The sequence below is a fragment of the Cimex lectularius genome, unplaced genomic scaffold (assembly GCF_000648675.2).
Source record: "Cimex lectularius strain Harlan isolate CLEC.00 unplaced genomic scaffold, Clec_2.1 scaffold51, whole genome shotgun sequence".
In the NCBI taxonomy this organism is placed as follows: Eukaryota; Metazoa; Arthropoda; class Insecta; order Hemiptera; family Cimicidae; genus Cimex; species Cimex lectularius.
The window spans coordinates 383,853-407,990 of NW_019392674.1; the positions used below are offsets into that span (position 1 = coordinate 383,853).

General features: G+C 35.6%; 1 non-coding gene across 1 annotated transcript; it reads right to left on the reverse strand.

Moving 5' to 3' along the window:
* Positions 1-226: 226 nt before the first annotated feature.
* On the reverse strand, positions 227-299 carry Trnav-uac. The gene has a single exon. It is a non-coding gene; the product is annotated as a tRNA-Val (tRNA).
* Between the last annotated feature and the right edge of the window lie 23,839 nt (positions 300-24,138).

A 24,138-nucleotide genomic window follows, 5' to 3' on the forward strand; every position in this document is an offset into this window, starting at 1 on the left:
TCTCTCTCTCTCTCTCTCTCTCTCTCTTTCTTTCTCTCTCTTTCTCTCTCTCTTTCTTTCTGTCCCTCTCTCTCTCTCTCTCTCTCTCTCTCTCTCTCTCCTTTTTTGCATGGAGATTTTATATAGGGCATTGGATTTTGTGAGAATTTTATGAAAGAAAAAGAAAACGTTAAAAAATAAACAAAAAGTACACAAGCAAAATGGTAAGCCCGGCCATAAGAAATTTTGATTCCGGCCAGGATCGAACTGGCGACCTTCTGCGTGTAAAGCAGATGTGATAACCACTACACCACGGAACCGGTTTATTCATTTCGGAATGTTTACCTTTCTCTGCCTTTCTTGCAGTCTAAATTTTGTTTCGGATAGTTACTTCTTATGGTGTTATATCAGTCTTGCTAAATCGTTTTCTCTCTCTCTCTCTCTCTCTCTCTCTCTCTCTCTCTCTCACTCTCTCTCTCTCTCCCACTCATTCTCTCGCACTCACTCTCTCTCTCTCACACACACAGACACGCTTTCCTTCTCTCTATCATCTACCTATCCATATATCGTCTGTCAATCTATCTGTCGTCTATCAATTCATGTGTACAGAGTGTTCGGCTATTCGCGTTACAATTTTGCCAGTAGATTCTCCATTCAAAATGGAACCAAAAAGTCCTAATTAACTATGATCCAAGTCTCAACAGTTTCGAAGCTATTCCGGCTCTTTCTGATTTTTTAAGATTTCACGACCTCGCTTCGAATAAACAATGATAACTACAAAACTAGAACGTTTTGAATAAATCCGTTGATACCATTGAAAACTACGTTAAATGTCCAATAAGTTGTGACCAATATTAAACATGTAAACGTTGGTTAAATACGCGTTTTAGTTGCCAGAATTTTGAAACATAATTTGTTTTAATGTTGAAAAACTCTATTTCCAAATTTCCAAACCTACAGATTTCAGCAAATTTCAGAAAACGTACTCCATTTAATGTCCTTTTAAGTGGTGGAATTGATTTTTTAATTTTTTTTCAAAGATGAATAAAAGGAAAGGAAAAACCCGTCGTTAACGGATTGGTAAGATGGACAGATTAATAATAATGAAAATTAAAATCTTAAGTAAATTTCGAATGAATTTATTAAACTTTTTAATTTTGAATCGAAACGCTCTCCACCCTCCGCAAATGCACAAACGAGCCCGTTTTCTCATATTAGGCACTGCAACTCGAAAGTCTAATTTAAACTAAGTTTTTCAGCAGATGTCAGCATCCGTTGCTTTAACATTACAACATAGTGTTAACAAGATATCACATAGATAACTAAAAACTTTTGTTCTTATAACTCTTTTATTCCGGGGAATAATAATACAATAATCCTATAATCAAAGTTGCAGTCGTGTTGGTAAATAAGTAAACACTTGAGCTATTTCGGTTTGGAACCCAAATTAAAAAAGTTTAATAAATTCATTCAAAATTCCTTTAATTTTTTTTTTAATTTTCCACCTTAGTCTGTCAGCCACGGATTTTTCCTTGCCTCCATCAATTTCTTCATCTTTGAAAGAAGTAATTAAAAAGAAATTGCACCACTCAAAAGGATATTAAATGACGTACGTTTGCTGAAATTTTCTAGTCTCTAGGTTTGGAGAAAGAAGTTTAGAATACCCATTGTAAGTTTTTCAGCGTTAAAAAAAATATACGCTTATTTCACCAACCTTTACAGATTTAGTATTAATCACATCTCATTGTAAATTTAATTTAGCTTTCAGTAGTATCAACGGAATTTTTCCGAAACATTTTAGTTTTGGAGTTATCATTGCATATTTGAAGCAACGTCGTGAAATCTTAAAAAATCAGTAAAGGGAGAATAACTCCGAAACTGTTGACATTTGGACTATGTATATGTCCATCTATTTCTCTCTCACTATCTTTTTTACGTTGTGCGATTTTATGAATAGGAAGGAATAAATATGCAAGTTTGAATGAAGCGTATCAATTCAATTTATCCATTTATCCATTTATGTATCTTCTCTCGATACATCCATCTATATATTTCTATCTCTCTCCCTCTCATTCTCTCCCGCCTTTCTCATTCTCTCTCACTCTCCCTTACTCTCACTCTCTTTCTTTCTCCCTTTCTTACTTTACATCTCTCTGTTTCACACAATTTCTCTCTCTCCCACTCTCACTCATTCTCTCTCTCTCTCTCTCTCTCTGTAGTATTGGATCTGAAATAGTTGTTTCTACATCCAAATATTTGATTTTTGTTTAAGCAAGATAAACATAAATCGTCTAAAAAAGTTCATTTATCGGGTTGTCCGGAAAATAATGCAGGAATTTAAGTTTTCATTAAAAAAAATCTATATAAAATATTCTGTTTACGTTTACAGGATTACTCATTTGTATGAATGTCAACACTTATTAATCCTCTTCCAAATGATATTGTTTGTTTACCTCTGTAGCATTCCGCTACTTGGAAATAATTCAGTCATCCTTATAATGTCAAAGCGAGAATTTCGTACGATTTTCTTTTACGAGTTTAAACTCGGCCGAAGCGGAGCCCAAACGGCTAGAAACATTAACCAAGTCTGGGGCGAGGGTTGTGTTAATGAGTGCACTGTGCAAAGGTGGTTTAAAAAATTTCGGGAGGGAGATTTCAGCCTTGAAGATGAAGAAGGTCGTGGAAGGCCTTCCTCTCTTAATGATGATGTTCTGCGATCAGTGGTGGAAGAAAACCCCAAAACAACTGTTCGAGAACTTGCAGAGCAACTCAAAGTCAGTAAAACGACCGTCGCTGACCACCTCAAGGCGATTGGAAAAGTGAAAAAACTCGAAAATTGGGTTCCACACTCATTAAACGATCGCCAAAAAAATCAGCGCTTTGATGTTTGTGCATCACTTCTTTGTCGAAACAAAAATGACCCATTTCTGGCCAGAATTGTTACATGTGACGAAAAGTGGATTCTCTACGATAACACTAGACGTTCTGGACAGTGGCTCGACAAAGGAGAAGCTCCAATACATTTTCCAAAGCCCCCAACTCATCAAAAAAAGGTAATGGTTACGGTATGGTGGGCTTCATAATGGTTTAATACACTACAGCTTCTTAAATCCTGGCGAAACCATCAATGCTGAATCATACTGTAACCAAATTAATACCATGCATCAGAAATTGGCAGTAATGAAGCCCTCTTTGGTCAATCGGAAAGGGCCCATTTTGTTGCATGACAACGCTCGACCACATGTGTCACGTGTAACGTCACAAAAATTATTGGAGCTTGGCTATGAAACTTTGCCTCACCCACCCTACTCTCCGGACCTCTCGCCTACTGACTACCATTTTTTTAGACACCTGGACCACTACTTACAACACATAATATTCAAAAATCAAACGGAACTGGAAAATGCATTTATTGACTTTATCAATTCTAAAAATTCTGAATTCTACTCAGACGGAATTAATAAGTTACCAACACGTTGGGAGATTATTTTGATTAAAGAACATTGCTTTAAAGTAACTAGTTTCTTTTTTTTTGTTTAATACCAAAATCCTGCATTATTTTCCGGACAACCCAATAGAATAACAACAATTGCATTCCTGTATGTATACATGGATCGTATTGCGTTCAACAACTGGTTTATTGTGCTTTACCGAGGTAAAGTATATAACATAAACCTACTTTCGGTTTGAAAGGAATTACTTTTGGGTGTTTGCCTCTGCTAAGCGGAGGAACGTGACTACCTTTTTTCTGCACATTACACATCCTAATGACAATCCTCCGAGTTTACGCGTTATTTTACTTTCTCGCACCTTCGAAAAATCTCTTTTGTAGTTACGAGCACGTATTTTGGACTAACAACCGTTCCCTGTTTTCATTTTTTATGAACTCGGAAATCGTCAGGCATAAAAGCTTTGTTTCATGCTTATGTTTCTCTTTATAAAATCATTTCGCCCTGGTTAGTAAATTCTAAATGTAAATCATGCCAAAACCGAACTTCCAAAAAAAGTGTGCTAATTTAAATCATGAACGGAAATGCAAATATTGAAAATAATATAATAAATAGGAAAAAAATTAAATATTCAGTGCGTGAAAGTTTAAAAAGGTCTGTGCTAATTGGGCGTTTGTTATTATAAATTCGTAGCGGCTCAGAAACTTGTTATTGAATAATCAGTTTACTCATTAGTTGCAATTTACAAGTTTCAATGATAAAATCTAATCATTTTCAACGGGTAGTGAGTATAAAACAATTTTATGGTATTAACACTGATAATATAGCTGACTATTTTATTAAACTTATTGATGTTTTGTTTGAGTTTTTAATCGGTATGATAACATTTTTGTTTTATAGATTATATATTTCATTTTCCAGTCTGAGTTATTCAACCTAGCACGCTCTCTTACAATTAGTTATTTCTAGTCATAAATCAGTATTTCTTATTCTTCACATGTTTTGTTGTACTGGTAGTTTTCTTGCGTAAAAAACTAATTACTTTTCTAGTCAAATATTCTTAAATATTTTTAAAATTAATTCTTGATTTTTGTTTATCGGGCAAAACACATTTGACAAATATGTATTTTATTTCAGTTCAAAGTTCCAAACGGGCTTGGCAATGTTTGAAATTTCAATATTTATCAGGCAAACACACAATTATATTAGTCCCTCTGTCTGTATGTTTGTTTATTTTTTGGAATCAGGTTTACTCCCTTCCTCTCACTTTTTCTCTACTATTTAGTTAACTAACTATTCATTTACCTATCTATCTCTATATATTCCTATATTTATATATATATATATACATCCCTGTATTTTCATTTATGTCATTTCCATCCTTTTTTTTACTTTCTTCTCTTTCTCCTTCTCTCTCTCACACACACTCATACACTATTTATCTTTTTGTCATTGTTTCCTACTCATACCGTTTTCCGGCTCTTTAAATTTCTCCAATATAATTATTCATCAAAGTTATAATAGTACATATCAATCATCATCATATCAACCTCTCTAATTCTCACTCTTTTTTATCTCTCTCTCCCTCGCTCTCACTCTCTCTCTCACTCTCTCTCGCTCTCTCTCTTTTTCACTTAATTTCACCCCCTCTCAAGTAGAAGGAAAGATAGATTTGTCCTATTTATTCATACAATCGCATAAAATAAAAGAGAGGCAGAAGTAGATGATGGAGATATAGGTGGATAGATAGACGACAGATAGATAAACAGATGATAGATGGATAAATAGATAGAAGGAAAGCATCTCTGTGCGTTTGAGAGAGAGAGAGAGAAAAAGAAAAGCAAGCGAGTGAGAGAAATAAACGGAAAAGAGTAGAGAGTGAGAGAAAGAAAGTGAAAGAAGATAAGGAAACGAGAAAGGGGGAGAGAGAAAGAGAGAGAGAGATAGGTGTGAGTGTACCAGAGAGAGAGAGAGAGAGAGAGAGAGAGAGAGAGAGAGAGAGAGAGAGAGAGTTACTATTTTTCAAAGTTCAAATCGCTGTATTTACCCGATATTTTTGAAAAACTCTAGTATAGGTTTTTTTAGTAACTGCGTAAATTTTTCCTTCCTGACAATTTGACTTAAATTTTGTCCATAGAACAGAACAATTGTAAACGATCTTATCAGTACGACTTGAACTTGAACTGCAATTCCAAGTCCAGGTGGGCGATGTGAGGAGATTAATCTCAGCCGGCCAAAGGATAACACAAGTCCACTTATGTACTTACAACTCCACTTTCTAGTTTCACACGGTTTCTGCCCCAAATTTTCTGTCTCGGGCCTTTTTTCGCCTCGCGGCAGGCAACCAGGTTCTGAGAAGAGGTTTAATGAAAAGCTTATCTAATTTGAGGCGATGAACCGCTAAAGGGGATATATTTCCTGTCCGGGCTCAGAGAGACACGATGAGATGAAAGGAAAAAGAGGTGAAATTTGTTTACTAGATCTAAATTAAGAGTTTGTAGCTGGGAAAAAATGTTTAGCTATTTTGTTTTTCAGTTTTTTGAAACTGAAATTATTTTGATTATGCATCAGAATATAATATTTTTACAATGTTTATTTTCTTTACACAGATATAATTTTTTTTCTTTCACTTTTAAATCAAGGTAGGAAAGAAAGAGAGAAAAACATCCTATCACCCAGCATAAAAATAAAACCAACTTTTTCATTTCAACCAAAACCTTACATAAAAAAGTTGGTTAATTGAAAGAAGTAATTTGGTCAATCAGGCCACTAAATATAATTGATTTAATTAATAAATATGATAAAATTTTGAAGTTCGAAAAAAAGATATTTTTTGCACAGGTCTTCTTTCTTCACCAGTAATGATATTTCGGCTAGTGACCAGATAATTCCTTGAACAACACATGCACCGACTAGGTACAACCTTTGCTTTTCATATTTGGGGAAATGAAGATAAATGTGATCCTAGTTGGAGGTGATCTATCGCTTGGGCACATGAGCAGTAGTTCAGCCGAATTCAAAGCATCTACATATTCGGGAATCAACCGTAATCATCAATCGACAGTTATTACTTTCTTCTATTTACTGCTATTTATTTTTTATTAATAAACGATTCCTAACGAGTATAGATGCATTGAATAATGAAATGACAACATAGCGTTATATCTATTGGCCCAACTTTACAGTTTTGGAGTTGGGTCCAAAATTTGGAACGCTCCTCTTCGAATCACAAAAATCGGAAAGAGATTTTCAATGCGTGGTAACAGATCGAAAGTAAGTTGGAGCAGCAATGTTCTGTGATTTGTAACTGAGTATGTAGCCACTATACAAAACAGTAACCGAAGCTACACTGTTGTCCATCACGATTGTTAATAAATTCAAGACTCGCACGGCACTTGGCGAAAATTCGCTTTTTTTTAATAAACTTGGTATACAAACCCCACGAGTGTGTATACATGGACATGCTATTTGGCGAATGCCAAGAAGAGCATCTGGAGACTTGGCAAATACTCGGGGGCAGTCGGCATTCGCCGAATACCGTATGTTTCCTGCTACCTTAATATAAAAGTCCAGCTTGGGCAATGGACTTGTCTGACGGCGGGCTGCATCCGGATAAAAAATTTTTGTCTGATTTCAGTCCTCCACACTATTTAACTGTAGCAATACCCTGATATACGACCGGAAAAGCGTATAAAAGTATTTGAAAAATCTTGCTTTGCAAGCAATTCTGCAGCTTCGTTGCCCTTTAAAGCCAGCAAATTGGACCTCCATGGTTGAGTTAAAAACTTATTATTTACTAAGTAAATATTTGCACTGTTTTGGTCTCTTTATTTAGATTCGCTTGAGTAAATGACACTTTTTTGTTGGTGTGTGTGTGTGTGTGTTTCGAGTTTATTGAAAATGCTCCATTTAAATATTACAGGTATATCTCGTTCAAAATGATATTATTTATTTAAAATTTTATCACTTCAAACATATTGTTTGCCTGGTAAATTATTTTATATTACTTTCTTGGTAGTTGAATCATAAATTTTTGTACTGAATTTATATTACAAGTTTTGAAAATCAATGTTATTCAATTTTTCTTTTAATATAATACCTTTCCCTTTTCCTACTGTAAATATTTCATTTCTGGAAGTTGCTTGTTTGACTTTTATTTTTTCATTAAGGACAGCACGAGGTATTAAAAATATATGCTATATTTTTAATTTTCCGAGTTGATCGAAGTCACGATAGCTCCAGTAGTAGAGTAGCGGCGTATCAAGCCGAAGGTCGTGGGTTCGAATCCCGCTCGTGACACTGACTTTTTTATCTCAACTAAAAACCTTAATTAATTGAAAGATATTATTTGGGCAAGCGGACCACGAAAACTAGTGAATGTAATAAAGAGAGAAAAAATGTAAGCACTCAGCAGACAAATAAATATGTTTCGGTTTATTCGAACATCTCAAATCTTTCAAACACATTTCTGTTTTTTATGATTTTTGTTGTTTTTAAACAAAAAATCTGCGAGGTATTTAAAAAAAGGTAAATTCTTTACTTATTTAATTATTTATGAATCTTATTCCTTCTTGGCCACGCAACTTGTCCATGCAAAGTGGTGCAAAGTAGAAACTACTTATATTTAATTTAAAAAATATAAAAATCTGATGATGGTTGTTAATACCCTGACGTCTGAATAAATGTATAAATAAGTAAAAGGGTTTATTTTGTTAAATCACATAAAATAGTTTCAACAAAACCCGAAAATTTCAGTTTTTGTATTAAAGCACCTCATATATTATTCATAGGAAAGATTAATTATCCCGGAACTGGCGTTTCCCCTTTACAGTGGCCCACATACTTTCAGAAATAAATCGTACAAACATTGTTCAACCGAGATCCAGTTTCCATAAAGAAACTTTCCTAATAATCGTGTGAAATAATCCGTACGGAACTCTAAACCGAAAAAGTTGGTCAAGTTCAAAAGTCAGGATTTTGATTGGTGTAATAACGACGATTTGATGCCAACGTTTATTGACAAGGAAATAAACATAAAAAATAGCACGTAACTAGCCGTACACATTAAAAATAATTATGGCAATAATTATTTTCGCCTAGTTGTAAAAATAGGCTGTGAATTCCAGTCTTTCACATTTCTCTAGATAATCGGGAAGAGGAATCTACTCGATATTTCCGTCTGGTATATTTCGAATTTCGCACATGTGGAAGTAAATTTTTCAAGCTTTAGAATGGCTTATATAACGTCAAGATAGACCAGAATTTTAATAATCAAAGTTAAATAAGCGTATTTGAAGATTTTTATCAACACAAACGTTAATATATTTCAATTAATTAAGGGTTTTAGTTGAGATAAAAAAGTCAATGTCACGAGCGGGATTCGAACCCACGACCTTCGGCTAGATACGCCGCTACTCTACCACCTGAGCTATCGTGACTTCGATCCACTCGGTTACTAAGTTCCCATATCAACCCCACCTTTTGAATTTTCCCTCCTTTTTTCAACTTTTAAAATGTCGTCTCATCTACTTGATTCTCGGCGACAATTGAGGGCAAGTTGAAAAGGTGGGGTTGAGATAGGAAGTTAGTGTCCGAGTGGATCGAGGTCACGATAGCTCAGGTGGTAGAGCAACGGCGTATCTAGCCGAAGGTCGTGGGTTCGAATCCCGCTCGTGACATTGACTTTTTTATCTCAACTGAAAACCTTAATTAATTGAAAAATATTAATTTGTCAAGAGGACCACGAAAACTAGTGAATTGCATAAACATTAATATTTTTACTCCTTCCAGTCACTGTCTTTATTATTTCACGACAACAGTTTCAAAATTCATCACCTTCACAGAATATCCAACAAAGCTTTGACCTAAGTATTATCTCAAAAAAAATTAAAAAAAAATTAAGTTCGTTAAAAGATAACGGCCACTTTTCACGGTGCAAAACACTTTCCTCACTAATTGGCAACTTTTGTCTTCATGTAATAAACATTAAAATAAATTTCCACGATTGAGGGCGTTCCAGGCTACATGTACATTTATCATTTCATGCTAAGTTGAAACGCTACCATGATAGTTTATCACCATCATGGTCTTGTAAGTATGTGGAATTTCTGAATTTAGTTTGGCATAAATGAATAGAAAAACAGTTTGCTGTGCTCCTCAGTGTGCCTATTAGAGCAGATTTTTTCCACATAACCCAATTTCTGCGTTGCTTCAGTGTATTGTCAAATTAATGGTTTAGATCGAATTACTACGGCTTCCTTTGTACTCGGATCCGCTGTTTCGTTTTCTAGTCTCCTTTCGCCTTCACCCAATTTCTACTCTCCATGGATTTTTTCGAAGAACATATATTTCTTCTTTTACTTGCAGTTTTGCTATAGTTATTTAGCTGTCCAATTTCTTTCTTTTTTGGATTGGTGCTTGTTGTGAGGCCAAATCCACATCCTGCTTTACCATCCAGGCTTCCATCTGCACATTTTATTCCATGACATATTAATTATTATTGAAAGATGCAACCAACATTGTGTGTTTGTTTCATAACAGTAATTATGAAGGCGATAGATGATTTCACATCTGGCTCCTAAATGTTACAGGTGTTTGCATATAATCCTAACAAATTGACACTTATGACTTAAAAAATATAAGTACATTATTTCACAAATTATACTACATTGTACATAAATCAAATGTAGTAAATTATTTCTTTTAATTAATCGTTTTATGTAAGGTTTTTGGTTGAAATGTAAAAACTAGTGCCACGAGCGGGATTGGAACCCACTACCTTCGACTAAATACGCCGCTGCTCTGCACTCCACTGACCTCTTCTCTGTTTCAATGTGTTACCTTGTTTAGGGATGTATATTTATGTTATATATTTATGTTTACATCTAGCATCTTCTACATTTGATATTATAAATCCTACCTTCTGTCATTCCCAAATAATATGAATTATTTTTTATTTTATACGGGCTATATCAAGGCTGAACAGCTATATAATCATTGAATATTATAATTAATCCATTTACGTTTTATTGGTAAATTTACCAAGTTACTTCTTCCAATTAATTATTATTTTTATGTAAGGTCTTGGTTGAGATAAAAAAGTCAATGTCAAGAGTGAGATTCGAACCCACGACCTTCGACTAATATAAAGTGTCAAAAAGGTGGGAAAATTCGAACGGTTGTAGATTGAGATGGGGAGTTGGTATCCAAGTGGATCGAAGTAACGATAACTCAAGTGGTAGAGCAGCGGCGTATTTAGCCGAAGTTCATGGGTTCGAATACCGCTCGTGACACTGACTTTTTATCTCAACTGAAAACCTTATTTAATAGAAAGATATTAATTATCATCAAAATAATCAGAAAGTGATAAAGCTTTAGATGATAGGAAGAAGCGATACTTATTCGCTGTAATTATTTAATAGAATAGATTACACGACATTTGAAAAATGGCAAAAGGAGGGAAAATTCGAAAGATTGGGTTGAGATGGAAAGTTGGTGAACGAAAGGCCGTGGGTTCGAATCCCACTCGTGACATTGACTTTTTTATCTCAACCAAGACCTACATAAAAACAATAATTAATTGAAAGAAATAACTTGGTAAATTAACCACTATAACGTAAATGGATTAATTATAATATACAATGATTATATGGTTGTTTAGCCTTGATATAGCCCGTATAAAATAAAAAATAATTCATATTATTTGGGAATGACAGAAGGTAGGATTTATAATATCAAATGTAGAAGATGCTAGGTGTAAACATGAATATATAACATAAATATACATCACTAAACAAAGTAACACATTGAAACAGACAAGAAGTCAGTGTACGGCAGAGCAGTGGCGTATTTAGCCGAAGGTCGTGGGTTCGAATCCCGCTCGTGGCACTAGCTTTTTCATTTCAACAAAAAAAACCTTACATAAAAAGATTAGTTATTTGAAAGAAGTAATTTGGTCAATAGACAACTAAATTTAATGGATATAGTAAATTATGTTTAGAATGTGGTACAAATCTGCAGTATTGCAATAATCATAAAAAAACATGAATTTTAGTTACGGTACGTATCAAAGGAAATACACATGACAATTATCGTAATCTAGAATTGCAGTCTTGTTTATAAAGTTACGAAAAGCTAAATAGATCTCTCTTTCCTCTCCCTCTCCCTCTCTCTCTCTCTCTCTCTTTCTCACACACGCACACACATGCTCTTTATGGATTGGATGTATATCTCGTTCAAAAATAATATTATTTAACGGTTTTTTTCATATTTTAATATACATCTTTTGTTTCATGAATTATTACTATTTCAAAATATATTACTTAAATTAACTATTTTATAATTTTTTAAACTGAATTTAGGTTACAAGTTTTGAAAATAAATGCTGTCGAGGAAGATTTCGAAGTTTTCCCACAGGGCCCCTTTCACGATCAGTACTGATGCAGATAGATAAGACCTATTCGGGTTTTTATCAAAAAGAAAAAACTAAACTTTAAATATATAATAAATAAACTGTAAATGTAATCTCAAGTTCATAAACAATTTGTTACCAATACTGGCTTTTGCACATCAAGAACTACAGTTTCTTTCAAAATCTATAAAGCAACCCAAATTTAAAAAACCTTTAATAAATTTATTAAAAACATTAAGTTTCTTTTTTTCTTTTTTTTCCACCTTACCAATCGGTTAAAGACGGGTTTTTCCTTTCCTTCATCAATTTCTTCATTTTTGATAACAATAATTAAAAAAGTAACTACCACTAGAGAGGATAATTAATGGAGTACGTTTTCTGAAATTTGCTGGTCTCTACGTTTGGAAATAGTACTTTAAAAACACAATAGTAAGTTTTGTCCATTTTGAACAAAAAAATTCAAAGTTCTCGCTACTAAAACACTTATTTTACGAACGTTTAATAGTTTAGCATTGATCACATCTAATTGAATATTTAACGCGGTTTTCAATGGTATCAACGGATTTCTCCAAAACTTAACGGTTGGAGTTATCAAATGTTTGTCTGAAGCAAGGTCGTGAAATTTTAAAAAATGAGATAAAGCGGGTTAATCCGAAACTGCTCAGATTCGAACCGTTGTTAATTAGTGCTTTTGGTTCCATTTTGAATGTAGACTCTACGAAAAAGGTTTGAACACGAGTAGCCGAACACACTGTAAAACTGATTTATAAGGGGATGGAAAATAAATAAAATGAAATAACTTTCGACAGATGTATTACTGTCTAAGGATACAATTTAAATGAGGTAAACTGCATTTTACAAGATAGTTAGTTAAATTTGGCAATTTCAACGAAATCTATGGTATTTTTTCTCTTTCCGAGAAAATAATGTTTCATCGGATCTATGAATTACACTGAGATTTACAATTTTTTAGTTTGATATATATTAATTAATGTCCGGCAAATATTTCACAGCGACCTGCTAAAGTGAAAAAGTCGACTATTTTGCGACGAAGTATGATTTGGATCTGATGCCATTTTTAAAAATATTTCGGACTTGAATCTAAGGTGTCGTTTCCAACACACTATTTAGCGTCCACGAAGGACCGCTATTTAAAACAAAAATTGTTTCTAACTGATGCAATCTTATCACGTTTGATCGCAGTCTCATTAAATTGGTGATTTTAAAAAAAATATAACGTTTTCAATATTTTTCATTTAATTAAGGTTTTTGGTAGAAATGAAAAAGCTAGTGCCACGAGCGGGATTCGAACCCACGATACGCCGCTGCACTACCACTTGAGCTATCGTGACCTCACGAGGTAACACTCACTTTTTTATCTCAACTAAAAACCTTATTTAATTGAAAGATATTAATTATTCAAGCGGACCACGAAAACTACCGAATTTTCAATATTGAAGATCATTGCAAGACGAGTTCCAGATCAAATAATTTGTTAACTCTCCATCTCTCCCGACGCGGAACATGGTTTTCGAGGTTTTAAAATAATTTGCTTACTGTTTTTTATCAAAATTATTTTCCCAATAATTTTTAATTGTATTCATTCAGTGAGCATTTTAATATTATAGATTATGTTGGTGATGAAGGGTGGATCAGGAAGGATTTGAAATGGTCTAAGGGGACATGGCACAAAAAATGTTGGGAACAATGCTCTACTCAGTACAACAGCAGGGGGTTTATATCCCATGTGGAGTTGGTACCTGGTAGGATTTCAACCTATATTTTCCATCTCCATGTGCCTGTGTAATATGTCCAGATTGAGCAGTGGTCTTATCTGACGATTGGTTACATCCGGGAAAAAAAGCCTTTTTGTCTGATTGCCGTTTGCACTACTCGTCCTACATAAAAGGCTCTTAATCGTCCACACTGTTCAACTCTAGCATTACCCTGAATTACGACCGGGAAAGCCTACCGTGTGCCCCAAGTATTTGAAGAATCTTGCTTTACAAGCAGGTCTGCAGCTTCATTGCCCTTTAAATCCAGCGTGCGCGTGAACCCCGCAAATTGGACTTCCATAGTTAGGTTGAATACTTATTATTCAGTCATTAAATATTTTCACAATTTTCGTCTCTTAAGACTTTTTATTTTGATGCGCTTAAGTATATGCCACTTCTTTGTTTGTGTTTATTGAAAATGTTCCGTTTACATATTACAAATATATCTCGTTCAAAAACGATTTATTTATAATTTATTTCAAATTTTATCAATTAAAACATTCTTTGTCTAGTGGATTATTTTATATTACTTTCGTTGTAATGGAATCATTATCAATAACGTGTGGAGATTAGTGACCGTTAATCGATATTTATTTAGAAATCGTGAGATGCGGTCTGGTGTGATGTAGGCTTCAGAAAAACATTTTCTTTATCGTGCCAACGTTTCGATCTTTATTGAGATCATCTTCAGGGCTCAAAGAGTGCTCTCTCGACAGGACACGCAAGAATGGCACAATTACACAGAAGACAAACACTTTGAGCCCTGAAGATGATCTCAATAAAGATGGAAACTTTGGCACGATAAAGAAAATGTTTTTCTGAAACCTACATCACAGCAGACCGCATCTCACGATTTCTAAATAAAAATTAATGAATTTAAATGAAGTATACTTCACTAAAGCTCACCGTGGCCATTTCATTTGTCGTCGAAAATCCAATCCGATTACACGACATTTGAAAAATGGCAAAAAGGAGGGAAAACTCATAAGGTGGGGTTGAGATAGGAAGTTGATGTCCGAGTGGATCGAGGTCACGATAGCTCAAGTGGTAGAGCAGCGGCGTGTCTAGCCGAAGATCGTGGGTTCGAATCCCGCTCGTGCCAATAATTTTTTTTTATCTCAACTGAAAACATTAATTAATTATAATGTAAAAACCTAACTAGTTGTTGAATATGGGTATAATCTCGAAACATCCATTTAAAAAAACAAAAGAGTTTTAAAACCATATGTTTGTCGTACAAAACCATAGAATGAACTCTTTTTATAATTAATGAAATTAATGGACATTGTATTTTTCCGTGAGGGGTTGCCGTGGTTTGGTAGTTCTTAGGGTCTCAACCATTATATTATTATTGAATATTTACTATTTAAATTTTTATGTCAATGTTATGTATCAATCTGTAGACATGTTTAAGGTTGTTCTGCCCTGACGATTACCTTAAAGTAGGTCGAAATCTTGGCAGTAGCAACTAAATTTGCTTTTCTCTTCAAGGCCATACCTGGGCACAGAGTGCCCGCAAGGGAAAAATTGGTCGATACCTCTAATGTTGAAAATTAGTGTCATTATTAGCATTAGTATTTGAGTTTTTCTTAATGATTTCGGACCATTTTGCATGGAAAAGGGCAACCATGGAAATGTTTGTTTTATAAAAACAATAATATAGTAAAAAAAACTAAAACTCTTTTACTATATTCATGTTAAAAGCACATATATAATAAAAATATTTAATTTATAAGCAATTATATGCAGATAGAAGTAATTAGCAATATTCACAAAGTACAGCAATATTTAGGTTTTTTTATATGCACTCCTATAGACAATTACAAGTGGGATGTTTTGAATCTCTTCCCCCATTAGCAAAAAAGAGTCAGATTCTTTTTGGTAAATACATTCTTTAGTTAACGATATTAGACATTGCTTCCCGTATACACGGTCGTCCTAAAAAGGACAATGAGGATGTTTAACGTCCGCACTTTGCCTATTCGGCCTTACCGAACGTTTTGATTCTCAAGCTAAGAGCTGACGCACCTCCGCATACGACAGAAGGGTGTTACTGCCGCAGCGTTGGTGTTGAGTAGCTCAGCCCCGAGGGGCCAAAACAACCTTGCCCTCCGCTTGCCCATTCCGAGTGGTCGGGTCCGCTTTAAGCATCGAACCGTATGTTGCGAGCAAAGGGCTACCTAAGCCGAAATACATCAGCCTGGTCTCCCGCGCACTCCCTAGATAGAGAAGGCCACTCTACTTCTCAGAGTAGTGGGGCTACCCCAGCGTAGAAACTACCGGATCAGCTCCGGCCGCGGTTTTGTTTAAAGTGGAATTGCTAACCACCCCCTAGAGGAGTACCGCCTACGGTAAAAGCCTCCAATCGAGCTTAGCCTACGACTATGTGCAAAGCATACTCGAGTAGGAGTAACCGATTCATTACCCGTTCCCATCCGCCAATACTCACGCATCCGAGGGACTTTTCAGCAAAATCAAGTCCTCAACGCGTATACGCTACCGTCCGATCCGCCGTATCCCGTGAAGCCTTGTATATAACGATGGTCATGCGCAAGTTTCGTGAGAAGGTCACAGATAGACAGCCTCTTCTCTAAGTACCGCAAGGGTCTCGCCAAGGCTAACTACGAGTCCATTCCCATTGTAACAGGGGCTGAACCTATCTGAACATTTATTTTACCTCGTAGTACAGATGCCTATGCACCCTCCCCCGTTTGTGCAGACAGGATCTTGTGCCCTAACCCTCGTGTGCTTCTGATATGCCGACCCGAGGCCGAAACGAGTACAACTTGTGCTTTAGAGAGGTTGCCAAGCCCTCAATGCTGCACCATTATTTTGCGCCCAGACACCCCCCTTGTAACCAAGGGTTGGTCGGGGAACAGGAAACAATGAAGGAACCTGAAGTGAGAAAGGGAAGGAACACAAAACTATATAAGAAAGTTTATTTTTTACAAAACATTGGTATATAAAAATATTCGGAGCCGTGGATTGGTGGTTCCTGGGGGACGCCTAGCTCTCGAAGAAAAGTCTTGCAGAGTGTTACCTTGCCTCGGGTTCCGGCATGGGGGGTGGGGTTCCCGTGGTTCGTCGGATGGGCACAACTGTCTGTAATATATTTATGCTTTCATTTAAATTTGATAGTTGACAACCTGAGGTTCAAACAAGGGGCATTTTAGGATATCGACGAGGTATATATATATATAAAAGAGTCAGTAACCAGATCAAGTGTTCAAATAGGAACAGTTTAAAACATTTTTGATGAAAAGAAACACTTACTTAATGTAGTTTAGCACAGTCAAAGGTTCATTCTGTGTGATCATCAGTTTGGTATGAGTCAAAGACCAGAAAAAAGAAGGAAAACACGCAGAGGGCCAGCGATGACCTCAGCTGTTTGTCGGCCTATAAAACTCCCACAGTATATAAATAATTAATTAAAAATGTATATACATACCGTAGATTTTGTTGGAAGGTTTAATGGAACGTAGATATTTTTTGACTCTCTTAAGCAAAGTAGAGTATTGTGTATGCAACCTCATAAGTTAATTTATCATCTCAGCTTCTTAAGAATCATGCTTTTATTCATTTGACGTGTTTCTGGTTGGTTCATTGGCCACTAAGAACGGCGAGACGTGCTCGAACTGTAATCAATTCAAGTAGAAAAGTGGTTATAGTTAAGTCATCAGGCACGTGCCTGTGTTTGTAATGGCTCCTGTCAAAGAATCGCTGTCGGCTCATTCAGTCGGTTGGTTCATTCCTCTCATGACCAACATGTCATCAATGATTGTTGCAGAATGAATGGTCTGAAAAACGTTTCCCTTTCTTCGTCTCTTACGATCTCTTGTTTTGATATGGACTTTCTCCGTGTTTCTCACATACAATGAGAAGTCCAACCCCATTGACCCATTTCCAGAACCCTGAAGCACTGTTAGGAAGCTAACTGCTTATTTCCTTCAGACGATATCTAAAAAAATAACTGATCCCATTAGGAAAGAGAAAGGCTTTACGAGATCTAAAGTTTTCTTTGATTAATTGAACAGCAGTGAGGGCAAAAGTTAAATTAGACGTGATTTGAAGGTATGCACAACTATGTAAAACATTTAAATGTAATTGAGCATTAAGTAGCAAGAAATATAATTTTTCATGATAGCATAAACTAACTAATAAAGAGAGCCAGATAGAAAACAAAATTGTTCATAGATGACTTAATGAAAAAAATTAATAAGACAAAATCACAACAAAAAATGAAGAGAAAGAAAGTGGAATAGAAAGCATCATTAAAAAAAGGAAGAAATAATGAGAAAGTCTTAAAACTTTATAAGGAATGCAGAATGATTTTGTTAAAAATATTTTTCTGTGAGCCAGACAGATCGCTGAACGAGATAGTGTTGCAACTGGATGCCAAAATCAATGAAAGTGAAGCACCAGTCGACTGGTTTTACGGCCGGTTAACTTCCAAAGTCATCATCAGAACTGTTAAGTTTGTATTTTATTTCGTTCAGACCAATTTCGTTCTTTAATGATGCTGCAAATATTTTCTTTTCGTCACAAGTTCTCCCATTCACTTGAGGCTTAACAATTCTCTTTTATTTACTACCCTGTTGTGCCTTTAGATTTAAAAAAACTACCTTTTTCTTATCGACATCAATTTCTTAAGTTTATACTCATATATTATTAGGGGTATTCACGATGTTTGTAAGACTCGTGTTAACTCGAATAGAGAAATGTCCAGCAAGATCGTGAATGCCCCCTTCTTTTCTTAGCATGTTAAACGTTAATTTTTCCGCAGTGCGTGGTGATTGGTAGAACCAAAAATAAAGTTATGACAGTCCTTGAAGGTTTGTTGTTGTTTGTTTTGGTTTTCTTTTGTGTTAAATTGTAAGATAAGTTAATAAAAATAAGAAGTTAATAAAAAAGGAAAATAATCAACTCTTTCATTCAAAATGAAAATGCACTCGAAAAGTACTAACAAATGACATGCTTCATTTCGTGCGGACATACCTAACCTGTATCCTAACCTCTAACAGCCTACAACTTTATAGGATAGGGGATCTATCTATTATGAATGAAAGTATAAGGACAGGTTAGAAATTACCAAAAGAAATGTTTGGTCTGATTTAATTAATGCGTATTTAAGAATAAAAACACGTATAAACAAAAAACAGCTGTTAAATTCATGGCTGCCATGTTGGTTACCTACGCCCTAACGGATAGCAGTGTGACTACATTCTCGACTTAACATCTAACATTGGCTCTGGCCTGTTATATCGAGCAATGTTAACAAGCCAATCCTTACAAGCCAACGCCATCATTTTTCTCGATCTAACAGAACCTAACAGAGTTAACAGGGTTAAAACAAAGATCGTGAATATCCCTGTTGTTTACAAATATTGTGTACGATTATAGATTATATAATTACAGGAATTTCTTAACACAATAAAAAGCTGAGTTCTTGCTTGCCATGCCACTGCGATTGGTCTCCCTCCTCAAGTCTAGTTGACCTAAAATACCGTGACGTTAATAAATTATTAATAATAATTTTTTTTAACGCAAATTAGAATAAAAAAATCTCACTTGCTAATTAAAAAAGCATGTTATACAACTTAGTACCTTAGATAAATGAATAAATAGATAGAATTTCTGAATGTTGATTAAATAGTGAATAATCCATTGTATTTCGTGGCCCGATTGATAAATAACTTGCTACAATAAATTAATCTTTATGTAAGGTATTAGTTGAAATAAAAAAGGTAGTATCACGAGCGGGATTCGAAACCACGACTTTTGGCTAAATACGCCGCTGCTCTACCACTTGAGCCATCGTGACTTCGATCGGCTCAGACACCAACTTCTCATCTAAAGGTCTCCGTGGCCATTTCATTTGTCGACCGAATCCTGATTACTCGACATTTAAAACATGACAAAAAGGAGGGGAAATTCGAAAGGTAGCTTGAGATGGGAAGTTGGTCTTTGAGTGGATTTGCGTATGACCACCGTTATACACCCGGCCTCACGGAACACGGCAGATTAAACGGCAGCGTATAAGCGTTGAGGACGATGGATATGATATGCTGAAAAGTCCCTCGAATGCGTGAATAGTGGCGGACAGGAATGGGCAGTGAATCGGTTGCTCCCACTCGAGTATGCTTTGCACATAGGTGTAAGCTGAGCTCGATTGGAAGCTTTTACCGTAGGCGGTACTCCTCGGGAGAGGGGGGAATAATTCCACTATAAACAAAACCGCGGGCGGAGCTGATCCGGTAGTTTCTACGCTGGGGAAGCTCCAAAACTCTGGGAGATAGAGAAACTTTCTCTATCTAGGTAGTGCGCGGGAGACCAGGCTGATGTATTTTGGCTTAGGTAGCCCTATGCGCGCGGCATACTGTCTGATGCTTAATGCAGACCCGACCACTCGGAATGAGCAAGCGGGGAGCGAAGTTGTCTTTGGCCTTTGGGGCTGAGCTGCCTCTCCACCAATGCTGCGGCAGTAACACACTTCTGTCGTATGGGGAGGTGCGTCAGCTCTCATCTTGAGAATAAAAACGTCCGATAAGAACGAATAGGCTAGGTGCGGACGTTAAACATCCTCATTGTCTTTTTTAGGACGACCGAGTATACGGGAAAGCATGTCTGAGTGGATCGACCTAACGATAGCTCAAGTGGTTAGACCAGCGGAGTATTTAGCCGAAGGTCATGGGTTCGAATCCCGCTCGTGGCACTAGGTTTTTTATTTCAACCAATACCTTACATCGTGAATAATGTTTCACAATGGAACTACATTTTTTTCTAAAAATATTTTTAAATTACAAAAAATTACCCATCCCTATTCTTTTGTAAATACAATTTCAGCGTCCTTCTTCAGTTAGAATGCATTTTGGAAATGGAAAGTTTTAATAACATTTAGTGAGATTTTATTATCATTGAAGTTTTCCACAAGATGAGTAGTGACAATTGTGAAAAAAAAAGACGTATATTTATATCTAAAAAAAGAGACCAGTGGAACAAATTTTTCCGAGCATATAGAAAGACTCGTATAGAAAGAGCTTTGTAATGTAAAAGTGGAAATCTCAAAAGGCGTCGGTGAGAGAGACAAAAAATCTAATTATATTGGTAACAGGAGAGATATCGCCGGCCCAGTTTGTGCCAGTGTCACACACGATCTGCTCGAACGTTTTCTGATAAGTCAATTGTCCCACGGGATGAGGAATCGGGCACGTCTCGCCCCAGTTCCCTATTCACGCCTTCAGCATACTTTCCTTGACGAGTTCTACCGACCTTCACCGGCCCATAGCACCCGTGGTGGCGAGTTTCTTATGTTTCCGGACGGTAATGGCCCGTGGAGTCTGCCATGACAATGGACCCTTTTGGGACAGCCATTACTCACTTTTACGCCACATCCTTAAAACGTAGGAATGATAAATTAGCACACTTTTCACCCTCATCAATCATGAAGTTCATATGTGATTTCTTTTTTCAAATCAACCCGACTTAAACGAATAACTTAATTTGGAACGTGCAAATAGGAATTATTTTAGTTCTAAAATGACTTTGCCATCAGAAATCCAAATTGGTCCCTAATTTCCAAATCATTTATCGTTTAGCATTATGCAAAACCATCAATCATTATTTATTATTTAAATTCTATTGACACTTCAGTATTTCATAACGTAAACAAATAATTGCTCTATTATAAAACTAAATAATACACTAAAATGCTTTATTCTGGTTTGGTTGAATCATGTTTTTAATCCTTGAAACAAATATATTTCATCACATTTTGAGAAAAATGAAAAGAAAATTTCTTAAATTATGATAAAATAAGTCATGATTTTATTTTTTTTAAATTGAAAATGTATACAGTAAATTTAATTTATTACACTATTATAATATTTATATAAGACATACTGCTTATATGAAATCAAGTCAAAATTAATACAAAATTTGATTTGAAAAGCCTTTCCAGGATGGTTTTTCTTTTTGAAATAATAAGTTAATGGCATGCACTAGGTTAATTACTCAGACCTATTTTTTTTCTCATGAGACGTTTTTAATGAAACAAAATTTAATTAATTTTAAAAGCCCCCAAAAAGTTTCTTCAGCTTTTGAATACCGTTTAAAACCGTTCAAAGGCCGTTTAAAAAATCGTGCTGTTTCTTTTTACCATGAGAAAGCTTAAATTCTTTTGTTTGCAAACATAATTTATAAAAAAAATCAGACCCGACACCGATCTCTCCCTGTCACCCTCTCTCTCTCCCCCTTTCAATCTCTCTTTCTCTCTCTATGATATTTCAACTTCTCCCTCTCTCTTTCTCACCCTTTCTCCCTCTCTCTTTCTCACCCTTTCTCCCTCTCTCTTTCTCACCCTTTCTCCCTCTCTCTTTCTCACTCTTTCTCACTCTCTCTTTCTCTCTCTATGATATTTCAACTTCTCCCTCTCTCTTTCTCACTCTCTCTCTCGCTCTCTCTCTCTCTCACTCTCTCTCTCTCACTCTCTCTCTTTATCTCTCTCACTCCCTCTCTCTCTCTCTCACTCTCTCTCTCTCACTCACTCTCTCTCTCTCTCTCTCTCTCTCTCTCTCTCTCATTTGTGATGATTTACACGCGTTTGTTCCAATAAAACCTTTTTGCCCGAGAGAAATATGAGTCCATATCCATGACTTATTGCTTTTAAACACTTCAGTTTATTTTATAGCTAGTGAAGCGCAATTTTCTTTAGCTAACAGTAATTTTACTTCCTTATTTTCAGTGACAATACTTTTATGGTTTAAAAACCTTTTGATCTTTATAGTTTCTATCGGCTAATTACTTTCTTATCTATGCTTCTAAAATTATAGAAAAAATTCTTTTCCTTTCTTCCCATAATTGAAAATTTTAAGATTATTCCCGATGAACTGTTTTGATTCTGCTAATTTCGCTCGAAAGCTCAACAGCTGCATTACGTACAATATCGTTTCTCTCACTTGTACAAAACTAGCATTGCTTCGTCGTGTTTTTTGGACTAGAACAAAATTTCGTCCGATGAAGCACTCAGGCTTGTTTGGGAATAGAAAGAACACCCTCCCTCATGCGTACAATCTCATATCTAGTTCGGTTTTGCCGAGTACAGTTCAGGGAACTGATTTTTCACAGGACGTATGCGGGTGGTCCTCAGGAGACGCATTCTTGGCCCAATTCTATTTTCAATATACTCTGCAAGTATTCCTTCACATGTTAACATTTCAACAATTCGTTGATGATACAGCGATTCTTACAAGTAACTCGGACCCTTCCATAAACAATATTCACCCACCTAAATAAATTAACAATATAGTTTACTAAGTGGAAAATAAAAATCTAGCGAATGTACGAATAGAGTACAGATTCTACCCAAGGCAAAAGTATCTGTCGCCCGGATGTATAAATAGAACCCCATTACATACCTTGGCCATTTCATGGATATACAACTGACTTGGAATTCCCACACTGATAACACATAAAACAAAATTAGCCATTGAAAACAAAATTGTAATTTATAAGACAATTTTAAGACCTTTCTGCCCGTACTGTTGTCAAGTGTGGAGCTTAGCCAAGGATGCTAATTCCCGACGTTTGAAATCAATTCAATCTAAATTATAAATGCTCTTTTTTTATGTTTCAAATAGTACAAATCATAATGACCTACATATCCTGTTTGCAATTGACTTCACCAAAACCCGCTATAAAAAAATTAACCAATCACTGAGCACCCACAATAATCTACTAGTACAATAGTTATCACTTCTAACCCGACCGAATCCTCCGAGAGGATAAAATCGAAAGTGGTCCCGAAATCTTCCTAGAGATGATCTTTATATGTATTATTATTTTATATTCAGGGGTTCGCAACTTCAGAGATTACACCAACCCTCGGGGTGCCAGTGTTTTTGAAAAAAAAAGCCCATTTTTAAGTATGTCGGGTACGAATGCAGGGCCCCTGAATTCGAACGCAGGACCTTTACCTGACAATGATGAGGTTTAGACAAATAGTAGATAAATGTAGATTCTGATGATGGGTATAAATTCCCGAACGTGCAAAAAATTTTATGTAAAAATAATACAATAGATTTATTAAAAAATACATGGAAAAGTTAATTACTTAAATTCACTAATTTCGTGTTCCGCTTGACCAATTAATATATTACAATTAATTAAGGTTTTTAGTTGAGATAAAAAAGTCAATGGCACGAGCTGGATTCGAACCCACGATCGTCGGCTGGATACACCGCTGCTCTACCACTTGAGCTATCCACTCGGACACTAACTTTCCATCTCAACCGCACCTTTTGAATTTTCCCTCCTTTTTACGGAAACCTTCGAACCACCTTGGCTCGTGCCATTGACTTTTTTATCTCAACTATAAACCTTAATTAATTGTTAATTACTTAGTTAATAATTAACTAGTTTTCGTGGTCCGATTGGATATTTTTCAATTAATTAAGATTTTTAGTTAAAATAAACATATGAAAAATATCTAAAAGGAGAGAAAATTCAAAAGGTGTGGTTGAGATGGGAA